We start from the raw sequence: 6,420 nt of genomic DNA, 5'->3' as shown, positions 1-6,420 counted from the left end.
ACATGGTTTTTAAATGCGCTTCTCGCCAATGCCTACTTTGCAATTTTGCTTTTGGCGGCATATGTTACAAGGGAACTATGCAACTGAGCACAGCACTGCTGCCAACATGGAATTACCGGAAGAGTGCGAGTGTTAATTATTTGTAAGATGGATTCTTAATCAATCCAAACATGGCCCTGCTGTGTTCAGGGTCTAACGTGCATTTAAATATATTTATATAGACTCTATATTTGAATATATCCTCTGTTACCTTTATATTGGCTCACTTTTGTTTTTGCAGATGAATATAAAGGCTGCTGGATCTTCAGTGCCTCCGAGGTAAGCATTATTCAATACTTAATTTGATTCCCGCTCCATGAGGCGTTACAAACACAGCTGTGTATGTGTCTAGGTGGCAGAAAGAGGCTAGCTGTGTCTACGCTCGCTGCACCGAAACAATGAGCACTCAGAATGATTAGCAGCCGAACACTAGTTTTCTAGAGCAATAGTTTTCTTGTACAATTGCACTGAAGTTTCATTTATGCAGTTGGTAACAGTAAATCAGCACCTATAATTTGCACCTTTAAAGTCTGCTCTGAAGCTACTTTTAATCCATGAGCACTCTGAATGATTAGCCAGACACTTGTTTGTAGTTTTGTACGGCGCATGAATCTGTACCAAGTATCGGGGGTACCACACAACTGTAGGGCTCAATTCAGAGTGAAACTGGATACGATGAGTTTGAATAGCCGTAGGACCACTTAATGTGCAGTAATATGGTAAAAACACTCTAACAGTTGGTCAACTTGGGTGCCCCGTTATCCAGCACAATATCCTTGGTGCAGCAATATCAAGTGTTGCATGACTAAACACTTATACGGTCCTAAAGGTGAGACCTATTGGCTATGCCAATGCTTGTTATTCTTTTGCTTGTTACGGAACATTAATTTCTGTTTCTTGTTTACGTCAACACTCTTCTGTTTCAGTAATGTGGCATGTAAGTTGCATAAATGGTGCACTCTTGACACATGTGAGCACTGGGTGTTTGTCTAATATTGCATATACCGTGGCTGGGTACCGATATATGATGTGGCATGATCCAAAACTTTGTATGGGACTTTGAATTTGTGATTTATTGAGATTTATATTTAATAGAAACTGAAAATGGAAATATAGAGGAGCTTCCTGCAACAGCACACACACTTCAGGCGTTTAAGGTAAGTGGAGATATATATGCAGGCTACCTTTGGGTGGTTATCTCTCAGGTGCACACTGATAATGGGGTTTAATATATATTGTAGGAATTGCCTATCAGATATTGGAGAACTGATGATAGATACAATATTTTAGGACCACCAGATTCGGTGTGCCTTTCTATTAAAGATGCTGGTCACTGGTGGACAGCTTTCTTCTATAAATCACTGACCCTTTAACCTTGACACTTCTTGGCTGTAGCTTAATCCTATCCCGGAGATAACAGACTGGTCCAAGTCCCTCTGGCTTTGATCAGCACATCTAACAGTAATAATATGGATAGTACCTGTAATCACTGTTCCCTCCAGGGCGCAACCGCACACGCACCTCCCCTGATGTCAGCGCGCACCACCTCGCGTGGAGCGCGCACACAGGACGTCGCTAGAGGGAGTCGCGCCGCCAGCCGCTTTAAAGAATCGAGCTGCACGATTCATGCGGTGGCGGTGGCGGAAGAGCGGGCGTGAAGAGTGCAGGTAAGGAGGCGGGGGCTGGTGGGGATTGTGGAGCTTGCGGCTATGTGGGAGGGTGGGGCAGACTGTGGCCTTTTGTTTAAGTATTGCTGTTAATCAGAGCCCCTTCACGGGCTCCTATTAACAGCAATACATAAACAAAAGGCCACAGTCTGCCCCGCACTTTACTAACAAAAGCGTACTCAGTTTCCAAACACAGCTCGTACTTTAGCACACGCTGTTTTTGGAAACTGTCTCTACGCTTTTGTTAGTAAAGCGTGGGAAAGACTGTGGCCTTTTGTTTAAGTACTGCTGTTAATCGGAGCCCGTGAAAGGGCTCCGATTAACAGCAATACTTAAACAAAAGGCCACAGCGGCTGGGGAAACGAGCAGAACAGAAGGCAAGAGGGCAGAAAGGCAGAAAAAACGAGTGGGACAGAGGGCAGAAAGGCAGAAAAAACGAGTGGGACAGAGGGCATAAAGGCACAAAAAACGAGTGGGACAGAAGACAGAAAGGCACAAAAAACGAATGGGACAGAGGGCATAAAGGCACAAAAAACGAGTGGAACACCGGACAGAAAGGCACAAAAAACGAGTGGGATAGAGGGCATAAAGGAACAAAAAACGAGTGGGACAGAGGGCATAAAGGCACAAAAAACGAGTGGAACAAAGGGCAGAAGGTCACAAAAAACGAGGAGAAAACGAAGTGGAACAGAGGGCTAAAAGGCACAAAAAATGAGTGGCACAGAGGGCAGAAAGGCACAAAAAACGAGTGGGACAGAGGGCAGAAACGCACAAAAAACGAGTGGGACAGAGGGCATAAAGGCACAAAAAACGAGTGGAACACAGGACAGAAAGGCACAAAAAACGAGTGGGACAGATAGCATAAAGGCACAAAAAAGGAGTGGAACACAGGACAGAAAGGCACAAAAAACAAGTGGGACAGAGGGCAGAAAGGCACAAAAAATGAGTGGAACAGAGGGCAGAAAGGCACAACAAACGAGTGGAACAAAGGGCAGAAGGACACAAAAAACGAGGGGAAAACGAAGTGGAACAGAGGGCTAAAAGGCACAAAAAACGAGTGGAACAGAGAGCAGAAGGGCACAAAAAATGAGGGAAAAATGAGTAGTTCGGTTCAGTTCGTTTATTTGTTTCGAAGGTTAAAAACCATCATGAAAATACATAATAATCATAATACATAATCTCCATTAAAAACATTCTGAACAACATGACATTTGATTAAAAGAAGCAAAAAGAAAAAAAAAAAAAAAGACGTCCAGTTAAAAAGAAGGGTTTTTGTGAATGGCAGAACCAGAGAGCAGATGTGATGCAAGACCCCATGTAACATTTCAGGTACCTCCCAAACCCACCCATTTCATCATCCCCTTGTATTTCTCAATTTAAAAGCAATTTTAAGGAAACTTATAACAGCAAATAGAGTTCGCGTTTCAGTGGCTTTTTGCAAAAACAGTAAGGCAGATTTGGCATGGATAATATTTGAGTCCTTCAAGACACCCACTAAGAATCTTTGGCGCGGTGTTTTATAAAAAGAACACAATAAAACGAAATGAAGGGTGTCCTGCGGAGACCTACTGTCGCAGCCGCAGGCACCCTTCTGCTCAATTGTTTGAGTGAACCCTAATGGATAAGCTAAAATATGGTGCAACAAATTGAGCCTAAAACGAGTCATTAAAAACCTCTCGTGCTGACTGTACATTAAAAAGAGGTACGGTTCCATACCAACTTGATTAGATACAAGCGAGTGCGCCACTGCCGAGGATTTAGTAGAGTCAAGCTCCCTCCTCCTGCCATTAAATGTATCCAACAATTGACTTTGTACTAAGCATGGGCGAATTTTGCAAATCTGGCGTTTGCGAATTTTGCGAATTTGCGAACTCGCAATCCGCAAAATCCGCGAATTCTCGCGAATTTGCCGAATTTTTTTTGTGTTCGCAAGGATTTCTGCCAGTTTGCAAGGATTTCTGACAGTTCGCGAGGGTTTTGTAACAGTTCGCAATCGCGAACTTACATGTTGGCTCGCAACGGTCACGATTATGTTGTTTCTACGTCTGGTTCATCATCATAGGTTCCCAGCACCCTCTGTTTCACCCCTGCCACCCTCTGTTTTACCCATGCCACCCTCTGGTTCATCATCACTGTAGATTATGGGGGGAAAAAGCAAGCACACCTGCCTGCTTCAACTGACATGAATTAATTTGGGGTTGATTTATTAATGTGTCACTGTTTTAAAATTCCAGTCCGGCACCTGCATCCTTATCTGTAATTTGCTTTCTGTTGCAGTGCAATTTTTTTCCCAGGACCTTTGTGGCCTATTTGTAGCTATTCTATGAGCCTGCTGTGAGGGTCAGAGCAGGGTCATACAATTGTTGCAACTAGCAACTGAACTCTGGAGGGGCCCTTGTCAGGAAGCACTACAGGGAACGGTTACTAATGATGAGTTTGAACTTTTGAACCTGCTTTCACTTTTGCAAAACTCGTTTTTCAGCAGAGCAGCATTACAGCAACTTTAATGCCCCACCAAGCTTATATGAGAAAGTTGATTTCTAATCCAAAAGTTATCCAAAGAAAATCAAAAGGCCTCAAATCTAAAAAAGTGCAGGCAAATGTCAACCTGAGGAGTTATTCTGATAAAAATAATCATTTTCAGAAGGTCTATGCTGCTTGCTAGTAGATTTCTTGTGCGGAATTGCAATTTTTGTAAATTCGCGAGTGCGAGATTGTTGCTGCACGCCGCACCTACATGTTCGCAATTGCGAACTTACACCGCAAAGAAAAAAAATCCGCTGCGTGCGAATTTGCGGATTTTGCGGGAAATTCACGAATCTCGCGGATTGCGAATTTACCGAAAATCCGCAAAATCCGCGAGCGTAACGGATTTTCCGCCCATGCTTACTTTGTACAGAGTGTCTGGAGTATATGTCCACCCTGGAGGGGTCCAAGAATAGCATTTGTTCATCAATATCTCCCAAAGTGTCTTTAACATATTTCAGCCATGGGATTTGAAGGCATTTCTCTTTCAACAAGCAATCCTGGATGATCTGTCTGGATTATTCTGCATTGGGGTTTAACCAGATTTTAAGCCAGGCCAGTATGGGTCTCAGTCTGATGATATCAGCTATATACGTGGTTCCCAGCTCTTCATGAGTAATTGCTGCGGTGATGCTCGGTGGAAGTTTTAACAGTTTTTAAAAAAATGTATCTTCCTCTCTTTGAATTAGTTGTGCATCTCTGAAACCCCACACTTCAGCTCCGTAGGTGGTCTTTGAGATGCTAACTGATCTATACAAAGTCATCACCTGCTCTGGGGACCAGCGACCCATTCGACGTGCAAAGTTCAATATAGCCCCATTAGCTGAGACTAGTCTCCTCGCCCTCTCCTCTATCAAAGGGGCGAAGTTTAACTTCTCATCGAATAAAAGGCCCAGATATGGGAATGTTTTAACAGTGTCCAAGACATGATCCCCCAGTTTGAATACGAATTTCTTCTGAGGTTTCTTCCCCACTATCATGATGAAAGATTTTGTCATATTGACGGAGAGGTCCAATTTCCTCATGAAATCCGAGAAACCCTTAATTAAAAGTTGCAAACCAACAGCCGTTCGGGCTAGGAGAACCGCGTCATTGGCGTACAAAAGTACTGGCAGATGACGCGTGCCCACCTTTGGACAGTCAGTTCCCAGTGCTATCAGGTCGCTCTCCAGGTCATTTATATAAAGGGAGAACAGGAATGGCGCCAGGATACACCCCTGCCTCACCCCGCCCGAGCACGGGAAGGGATCAGTACTCACCCCCCCGCACTATAGAGGACCTTGGCAGTGGTGTTCCAATGTAGCTCCCTCAAGATGTTAATGAGATCCGGATCAATTCCTAGGTTAGACATGAGTATCCACAGTTTGGCTCTATTAACGTTGTCGAAAGCTGCTGCTAAGTCCATAAACCCCATGTACATGGTGCCATCAGACGCCTTGGTATACTTAGCGGTGAGCAAGTATAGGTTGAGGTATTGGTCGGTGGTTGACCTGCCTGTTCTGAACCCATACTGGGTGTCCACCAGGATGTTATTGGTGTCAGTCCAATCTAAAAGTCGATTGAGAAGTGCCCTCCCCAGTACCTTGGCGGTGACGTCAATGAGCGAGATTGGTCTATAACACTGCGGGCTGTCCCTACAGCCTTTCTTGTAAATCGGGACAATCACCGCAGTGGACCATGATCTCGGCAGACCCGTTTTAATTGCTGCATTCAGTACTCTTGTTACCATTGAGGCCCATAGCTCAGTATTGCTAAGAAAAAGATCTGGGGGGGTCCCATCCGGGCCCGGGGCTTTGTTTCGTGTTAGACCTAAGATTGCTTTGAGTACTTCATCCAAAGATAGTTCAAGTTTGTCTGCCCTTGGTCCCCTCCATATTCCATCACCATTGTCTATCTCCTGTTGGTTGTACAGGGATTTAAAATGAGCGATCCAGTGTTCTGGCAAGATGTTAGAACTGATGACTGGGGAGCTTGAGTCATGAAAGCATGGTCTATTTATGATTTTCCAGAACTGGGCATAATCTTTGTTCTCACCAGCCTCCCTTAGGTCTGCCCAGACTTCTTTTTGGAGAGTCCCTTTCCTGATCTTTACCTGAGTTTTATAGTTTTGTCTAAAGCGAGTGATTTCAACCTTGTCCCTTGGTGTTTTTTTTAGGCTCAGTTTTAGGTCTCTTAGCGCTTTGGAACA

At 44.2% G+C, this 6,420-nt stretch overlaps 1 pseudogene; it reads left to right on the top strand.

Moving 5' to 3' along the window:
* The first annotated feature begins 347 nt into the window (after nucleotides 1-347).
* On the top strand, nucleotides 348-470 carry LOC147677731 (small nucleolar RNA SNORA17; annotated as a pseudogene).
* Nucleotides 471-6,420: the final 5,950 nt, after the last annotated feature.

The sequence above is a fragment of the Lissotriton vulgaris genome, chromosome 12 (genome assembly GCF_964263255.1).
Source record: "Lissotriton vulgaris chromosome 12, aLisVul1.2, whole genome shotgun sequence".
Taxonomy (NCBI): domain Eukaryota; kingdom Metazoa; phylum Chordata; class Amphibia; order Caudata; family Salamandridae; genus Lissotriton; species Lissotriton vulgaris.
The sequence above is the reverse complement of the archived record's forward strand: the minus strand, read 5'-3'. Positions and strand labels throughout refer to the sequence as shown.